General features: G+C 42.0%; 1 pseudogene; it reads left to right on the top strand.

Annotated features, from left to right (window-relative positions):
- Nucleotides 1-244: 244 nt before the first annotated feature.
- Nucleotides 245-374, top strand: LOC111757682 (U4 spliceosomal RNA; annotated as a pseudogene).
- Nucleotides 375-8,809: the final 8,435 nt, after the last annotated feature.

Raw genomic sequence — 8,809 nt, 5'->3', positions numbered from 1 at the left:
AAGCCCTGAGTTCAGTCCCCAGTGCCACCAAAAATGAAAAAAGCAAAGCAACATATGGTCTTCAGATCACATCCTCTCACCAGGTATCAGAAAATACCAGTCTTATAAGTCCCTCAGTGGCCATAGGAAATATGGCTCAAGAGATGGCCATTCTTTTGGTTTGTATTTAATATGGCTTCATGACATTCTGTAAAATCACACTGCTAATAATAAACAGAGAAGCCACTGTAAAGATGTGACTCATAGCTTTGCACAGTGGCAGTATCATAGCCAGTGATGTTTCTCTGAGGTGTGATTATTGTTAATTAAAAACGTGACTCAAAAGGAGTTAGAAAGTTGTCTTCCGGTTGTCTCACCTCTCTGCTGCACACAGCGCTCAGCCTGCTGTGGGCTGGGAAGGTGAGGGTGGAATCACTTCCCAGGGGAAAGCCGAAGGGTTGATTCAAGCCAAACAGGTTTAACCTCACTGAGTCACCTTCCCCACACCTTTCCCACGTGATAGACAATGAAGATTTAACCATCTTAATTCACAAACCCTTTCTTCTACTTTCTGCTGAACAAAAACAAAACGTATCAAAATTAAGGTGACAGAATCAGTGCAAAACCTCTACATTTGAGGGTATAGATGCATCGAAGATGAACCTATGGCAGGCAGGCCATGGTGAGCTGTTTGTATCACTGAAGGCTCCCAAAGGTTTGCAGTCACTAGCATAGAGCGGCACAAAGCATGTGCATAGCGTTCAGTTTCAAAGCTCGTGCTCCTTGGGTGGGTTATAATGTGGTATAATCCAGCTATGTAGGTATGTCTGAGAGCAAACACTTGAAGACATTCTTTAAACACGCTGTGTATGGTAAGTTTTGTTTTGCTGATAACCCTGGTTTACAGGCTTGAAGGGAACAGGTTTTGTAAGGTTCTTAGGTGGTCCCTATAGTTCAGGAGTGCAGGATTCCTGGAATTTCTACCAGAGTCCCAAAGAGACTGGGGCAAAAGAGTAGCCCTGGAGCTTCGGGTTCATTAACTCTGCAGGAAAACTGCCGCTGGCTGCAATCATGCTTGGAGGAGTTCTGATTCCTGTTGTTGCTAAGTCTTATTTGAAAGAAGCTATCCCATTCCTTATACTCTGCTTGGTCTGTTCTACCTCTCTGCTGTGGTTATTTCCTCAGCTGGCCATGGTATTACATTTGTTAATGCACCTTCTTGGAATGATTTCTTCTGCCTTCAGTGCAGAATATATAAGATCATGATAAATCTTGAGGGTCAGGGCCTGTGTACTCTACATGTTCTTTTTGTTCATTTGTACAAGGTACTCGCTTTTCAGAAAAGCTAATGAAGTTACTTGGTTTGAGATGCCTCAAATCAAAAACTCGAGAGTATATCTTCCTCTTACCATGCTGTGCAGAAGGCCTTTTCCCAGTGTCCACGATGGAGCTGGGTGCAGTGGCACATACTTGTCACTCAAGCTTACTGAGGCTGAGGTGGGAGGGTCACTGGAGCCCTTAAGTTTGAGAACAGCTTGGTCAACATAGTGAGACCTTGCTTAGAAGGAAGAGGAGAAAGAAGATGAAGAAGAGAAGGAGGAGGAGGAGGAGTAAGACGAGGAGGAGGATGCTGTGGCTGCAGTGTCCATGAAGAAACCCATAGCTCCACTTGAAACAGAAACGGAGGAGCTGAGAGAGCCACTCCCTCCCCATCATTCAGCCTTGGCCCAGCCCACCCTGGTGATTGTCCATGTTTACCCTTAGGAGGTTGTGATACGGCAGACTTAGTTCCTACCCAGAGGTAGAGGAGCCTGACCCTTTACACGCTGGGACCCTGGGTTGTGCTAGGGCTCCTCCAGAGTTCCTCTTTATCTTCCATGTTTCTGCCCTTCTGCCTATCCCTGCTGCTGTGATCTTCAGTAAACTTAGCTACTTATGACAAGGTGTATGCTTAGCTCCTTCCTTGCCGTGCACAAGAACCTGGACTATTTTTGCCCGTTCAACCGTAACACATTGGCTAAAAATCTGTCTGTTAAACTAGATTAGCTTAACATTAGCATGACATTTTGGATTTTAAAAAAATTAGTTGTTGTTTGATCTGGGGCCTTGTGACATTGCCAGTTCAGTCTCAAATTCATGAGCCTGAGTGACCTTCCCACTTCAGCCTCCCCAGGAGCTGGAACAAGTATGTCCCTCCATGCCAGCTCCCTGCTGTCCTGCACTGGTTCCCTCACTTTCAAAGGCTCTGCTGTAAATATACTTATTTCTTTTTTTTGGTACTGGGAATTGAACTCATGGCCTCATGCTTGCCAGGCTGGCACTTATGCTGCTGAGCTAAATCCCGGACTTTAATCACTTTACCTGTGACATTGTTTTCAGACATTCTGATTATCCTATCTCTACCTATTTTCTAAACTCATGAATCAGCCTCCACAATGTGGAATTCAAAACCAAAAAACAGCATTTCCCATGCTAAATATACATTGTCTAGAGGAGGCGTCTCTCCAGGCACTAGCATGGAAGCATAAAGCAGCCTGACACCATGCGGCAACAAGACAGAGGAATCTTGGGAGGTGAAGACTTTGCCCTCTATGTATTTGCACTTTGTTTTTGCAGTACTGGAGACTGACCCACGGCCTTTGCACTGAGCTATACCCATGCCCCATTTTTTATTTTTTATTTGCATTAAATGACGGTCAGATTTGCCCTCAATGATGGTCAGATCTATACTTTAGAAAAGACCAAATGTCTTCACTACAGAACAACTGCAATAATAGTGTGAGACCCTGAACCAGGACAGAGAAAGTGGTGATATGATAACGGGCTTGGAAATTTCCCCACTTCCTCTCTGGAAGGGCAAAAGAATAAATTCATGACGAGGGCTGGAGTCCGTGCAGGAGACAGAGTGTGACAGCAGGTAACACTGGGAATTTGAGATCTGGTGGGTTCAGAGTTTAGAATCCTGCTTTACCATGGCTGTCTGTGTACCCTTTGATTTTCTAACTTCATCAAAACTCAGCATTCTCTTTGAAAAATAAGACAATATCACATTTTTGTTTTGTTTTTTGAGACAGTCTTTGCTATACAGCCCAAGATAGCCTTGGACTTACCAGGTACCCCAGGCTGGCCTCACACTCATGTTAACAGTCTGGCCTCAGCTTCCTGAGTGCTGGGATTATAGGCATACACCATCCGCAAGAACACCATCCTTTTTGTTAGAGGGACCTTATAGAGACTAAATTGAATAATGGAGAAAATGCTTACACGATTAACCTAGCACACAGACATGCTGACGAAGGTGCAGTGTACAGCACAGCAGGTAGGTGGAGGTGGTTTGGGTGCTAGAACAAGTTCGGGAGAATAAATAACATTATAATGATAACTCACATGTGTATAATGCTTTTCAATTTTGAAATTTTTGTATCCATTATCTTATATTTAAAAGAAACCTGTAAGTCTTTTTCATTCCCAGGACTTCATCTTCAGAAACTCCAAGTGAGAATACATGATGTAAAATACACTTGGTAGATGATAAATTTTTAAAAGCATGATGTAAATTCCAGATATAGAATGATTTCAATTATGGATTTAAAGTAAACTGGAGGAAAATAAACCAGCATAGTAATCTTTCTGGATAATAAGGCTGTAAGTGATTATTCTTATTCTTAATATATTTCCATGTTTTCCAGATTTTTTTGTAATGAATATGTGTTACTTTTATTGTGGTGTGGTGAGGGTAACTGCTTTTTTCCCCTAGTTCTCTCTTTCTCTCTCTTTTCTTTGAAATAGGGTGTTACTACATAGTTGGGCTATCCTTGAACTTACTGTGCACCCCAGGCTGGCCTTGAACTCATGGTGATCCTCCTGCCTCCGCCTTCCCATTGCTGGGACTGCAGGCCGGCCCTACCACTCCCCGGCTTCAGCCCTCTTTTGTTTTTCTCTTTTATTAACAATATTTTCTTAGGTAGAAAGAACAGTTATTATAATCTCCATTTTATAACACTAACATTTCTGTTAATAATAACTATAAATTTTCTCGTCAATACTTAGTGTGTGCCTGGCACTATCTTAAGCCTCTTAGACATTAATTCATTTAGAATTTATCAGTAACTGAGGATGTAGTTTGGTGGTATAGCACTTGCCTAGCCTACATGAAACATCAGGTTTTATCTGTAGCATCACACACACACACACACACACACATGCAAACACACACGACTTCCATCTCTAGGATTCTCTCCACGTGGCTGTGTCACCAGCAGGCTGGCTGTGAAGTCCTGGTCACACACACAGCCCTGAATCCGTAACCGGGATGTGGAGGGAAGACAGGGGGACAGAAAGTCGGCTGAGCACCGGAGCCAAGCCGGGCTTCTCCAGGGATTGGAGACAGGTAGACAGCCAACCAGAAATGCATGGAAGTGACAACCGGGGACGCTCAGTGGCAAACTGCCCTCTGCACTGGAGCTCCATTTATAGCACCAGGCTGGTCTCAAACATGCAATGACCCTGCTGCTTCAGCCTCCCAAGTGCTGGGATTACAGGTGTGTGCCTCCACTCCAGCTACTAGACACAAATTTCAATTTCCTCTTTCCCAAATGTTCTCTCCTGCATCCTTATCTTTCGGTTCTCTGTTGTTTCCTGTATCATTAAATATTTGCTGATTAGGCCAGGGATTTAGCTCAGTGGCATAAGCTCCTGCCTGGCAAGTACGAGGTTGTGAGTTCAATCTCTGGTACCAAAAGATATAAAAATAAAAAAATTTGCTGATTAAGTAATGCTTCGGAGACCCCTAGATTTAAATCACTTTGAAATTTTAAATGAAACTAGAAAGTCTTCAAGTTGAAGATAAACTATTGAACAGGCTAATGTGCCATGTTGACTTCTATTGACGGTATTTGCTAGTTTGTTGATTTAATTTGAAAACATAAACCCTGCTAGCTTGTAAAGCAGCCTCACAGAGTAAGAGAGGATTGATGGCGGGGTCCTAAGATCTATTCCTAGCTTACTGTTTAGTTTTGGTATTGCTTTTATGAACTGAGGTGTAGTTCCCATACCACTCAATTCACCCACTTAACATACACAGTTCATATGTTCACAGTGGTGCAGCCACTATCTAGAACATTTCTGCCACCCAGAGGAAATACTGCCCGCCTCCCTGCAGCTTCTCCCTCATCCTCAGACAGTCCCTCGTTTATTCTCTGTAGATCTGGCTCCTTTAGACATTTCACGTAAATGCAATCATAAAACATGTGGTCTGTGGCTTCATTCATTTGGCATAAAGACTCCGTCTTGCTTCCTTTTACCTTTGCTTCTTTATTTCTTTATTTTTTTGATAGTGTTGGGCATTGAACCCAGATCACTTGTGCCTTGCTAGGCAAGTGCTCTACCACTGAGCTACACCCTCAGTGGGTTTCATACTTTTTGTTGCTAAACAACATTGCATCCAGTGGATGCACCATATTTAATTTACCTCTTTAGCAACTGATGGAAATTTGTTTCCACCGTTTAGTCAGTAGAATGGTGCTCTGGGCCTGGGGGTGTAGCTCAGGGGTAAGGCTTGCTTCGCCAGACAATGCGGTGACTTCACCACGAGCGTCACACAAGGAAAAAAATAAAATAAAATGCATAAGATAAAATAGAGTGGGGAGTGTAGCTCAGCAGTAGCTCTCAAAACTGCATAAATAAATAAATGAATGGACTGTCACAAAGTAGCCAAGCTTAGCAACTTGGTGAGATCCTGTCTCAGCATTTTGAGAGGTCTGGGAATGCAGCTTAATAAATTAGTGCAAAGGATCTAGGCTTGATCACCAGTACCTATTAATTTGTTCCACGTTACATAGAAAACAAGTGGAAACAGCAGAATTTGAATCCAGGTCCACCTCTCTCCGTAACTGTCCTCTGTAAGTACTAGACCAGACTATGCTACTGAAGCACTGCTAAATACTTCACTGTCCACTAGCTACAAATGAGTGCTTTCTTGATGTGAACTCTACTCCGGCCTCTGCCTCTGGAGGGCCTTCCTGCTGCTCTTCCTCCTGACTCCTGATGGGACGGCTCACCATCCCATTCCCCTGCACTCCTTAAAAGCCCAGGCAACAGCCTTTGAAGCAGCAGCCCCTGGACGCCTGCCCTGGAGGGCCTTTTGATGACGCCTGAACTATTTTGAGATAGAAGTGTTCTGCGTCCAGCAGTCCAGAAACATATTCTAGCATCAGTTATGAAATTCCTTGTTATGTTTTACAGGATGAAGCCTGGGGACGACTTTGGCTGCCTCCAGACCTCCTACCATGAGCTGCATTTGGCTCTTTGGGATGAGCTCAGTGTCACCATCACCCCACGGGGCCTAAAATGCAGTCCCCCTGTTGGGAATTACTCTTCTCAGAATGTCCAGATTTATACTAGATCCATTCAGAAAACCAAAGTTCTTTGCTAATACTCACAGACAACATCACATAGCCATTGTAACAGGTGACAGAACTAAGACTCATCTTGAACATTTTTGCTGAATTTATTATGAGGATACTTTATCATAAGGGGGAAACTGAGGAGCAGGAGGTTGACTCCAAATGAGGAGATTGCAAGAAGGAAACAGATTTGAATATTTAATATGAGCAATTAAAAATGTGTATGTGTCTCTTAAATCACCCTGCTAATATGTGCAACCCTTCAGGTCTGATGGAAATTATTTATACAGAAGTATAAATAATTGTAAGGCTCATATAAGTATAAGGCTCATATAAGGCTCAATAACTGTAAGGCTCATATATCGAGAGCTGAGATGTTCTGTGAGAATAAGTGATGTTTAACTATCACAAGATAGGGTTAACATCACCGGATAAAAAAGATTGTAACAGTATCAAATCATAAAGACTGATGTATAGGGCAATCACCTGTGCTTGCAAAGAGAAGTTATTTTGCAGTGCTTGTTTCTAATCTTTTGCTCCTGGCTATTGCCCTAGATAGATTAAGCTGGAAGCTTTCAGGATCTATGAGATTGAATTTATAGTGACAGATGTAGCACCAGCAGATCTAAGGATTTCTGCCTCCAACAACAGGTAAAAGATGGGTTTCCGTCCAGTTCTTCACTTATATGTCAGTTCGCTTAGTTCTTTCTGAAAATTTGGGTGTTGAATCCTGAGTTATGTTTTTTATCCCACTCAGATATGTGTCAATTCTAATTTAAATGCAGACTTGTCTGATGGAAACCAGTCAGCTCTCAACCATCCGTCTATTTTATTCCAAGACCTCTGTCTTGGTTTCTCAAACAATGAATCCTCTTTTTCAGCCACTCCCTTAGGGAAATACAAGGGACATTTTGTTTTGTTTTGTTTTTAAGTTGGTTTTACCCCTGCTTGAGCAATTCTGTCAAAAGGGCACATGGGAGTGAGGAGAGGAAAGGAAAGGCCAGTTAAGACTTCGGGAAAATCATAGTGAGACAACATGAAGCTTGGGGGTTATTTGTGGTTTTGCATTACATAAATCCCACCTCTTATCCAAACAAGTCCAGCGTGGTGTTTCCACATACACTCCTAAAGTGCTTTGAAATGGCCTTAGCATTCGTAGTCATTTCTGCCTGCCACAAAACCACTTTGAATCACAGGGTTTTAATCAACCTTAAAGAACACGAGAAGTCTCACAAGCTAATGCTGACACCTTAACAGTGACAAGTTATAGATATCAAATTTGGGGACAAAATACTATGTTTGTAATGGTGGTTACATATGTTAAAGCTAAAATTGAAATATATAATCTGACAATGCGAAACTGCTTTAAATCACAACTTGCAGCCGCCATACATTGTTCTTTTTTTTTTTTTTTGGCACCAAGGATCAAACTCACGACCTCTTGCTTGCCAGGCAGGCACTTCTGCCTGCTGAGCTAAATCCCCAGCCCTGCCATACATTCTTAATAATTCATAGTGTCCCATTCTGCTCCCTGCTCATAATTGCTTTTGTATGCCTGTAGGGCTTATGTCTTGCATGCAGAAGGCCCTGGATTCTAATCCCCAAAACCACCAAAACAAAACAAAACAAAAAAAAGAGAAATCTAAAACTGTGACACCAAAATAATTGGAAATCATGGTCTTCAATTATTTATTATTCTTCAAAAACATTGTTATTATTATTATAGTTTTGAGACAGGATCTTGACATTTAGTATAGGTGGTCTTGAATTCACTATATAGCCCAGGCTGGTCTTGATTTCACTATATAGCCCAGGCTGGTCTCAAACTTGCAGTGATCTTCCTGCCCCAGCCTTTCTATGCTGGGATTATAGGGTGTACCATTACACTTTACCAGGTCATTATTTTTAATAAACATTTTCTTGGGAATAGTTGTTAGATCGTTTTATAGCATGTTTTACAAATCAAGCATGGTAGGGCATGCCTGTAATCCTAGTACTCAGAAGGCTGATGCAGGAGGATCACTGCAAATTTGAAGCCAGCCTGGGCTCCAAAATGAGTTCAAGGCCAACCTGAGCTGCATAGCAAAAGACAAAAAAGGGAAAAAAAATTTACAGTTCTGGAAGACCTGATTTGCAAGAACAAAAAGAGGGAAATATAAGTCTACTATCCTCAGTACTGTACTCAGGGAAGATTATTCTCAGAGTATTATGTACAATTTTGGTTTTCTCAATTGAAGAAAGATGTGCACAACTTGAGAATCCTCTGAAAAATCAATCAAACTATTCAGAGGCTAGAAAACAAGCCACCTGGAATTTATCTTACAGATGTATGTCCACAAACAGGAAACAAGGGATGCTCATTTATTCCTGATAGCATTCATGGTAGCAAGACTGGAACCTATCTAAAAGTTCACTACTATGAGACA

This window comes from Cavia porcellus, unplaced genomic scaffold, assembly GCF_034190915.1.
Source record: "Cavia porcellus strain 051 isolate PalLab524CR breed Dunkin Hartley unplaced genomic scaffold, mCavPor4.1 scaffold_9, whole genome shotgun sequence".
Taxonomy (NCBI): domain Eukaryota; kingdom Metazoa; phylum Chordata; class Mammalia; order Rodentia; family Caviidae; genus Cavia; species Cavia porcellus.
The sequence above is the reverse complement of the archived record's forward strand: the minus strand, read 5'-3'. Positions and strand labels throughout refer to the sequence as shown.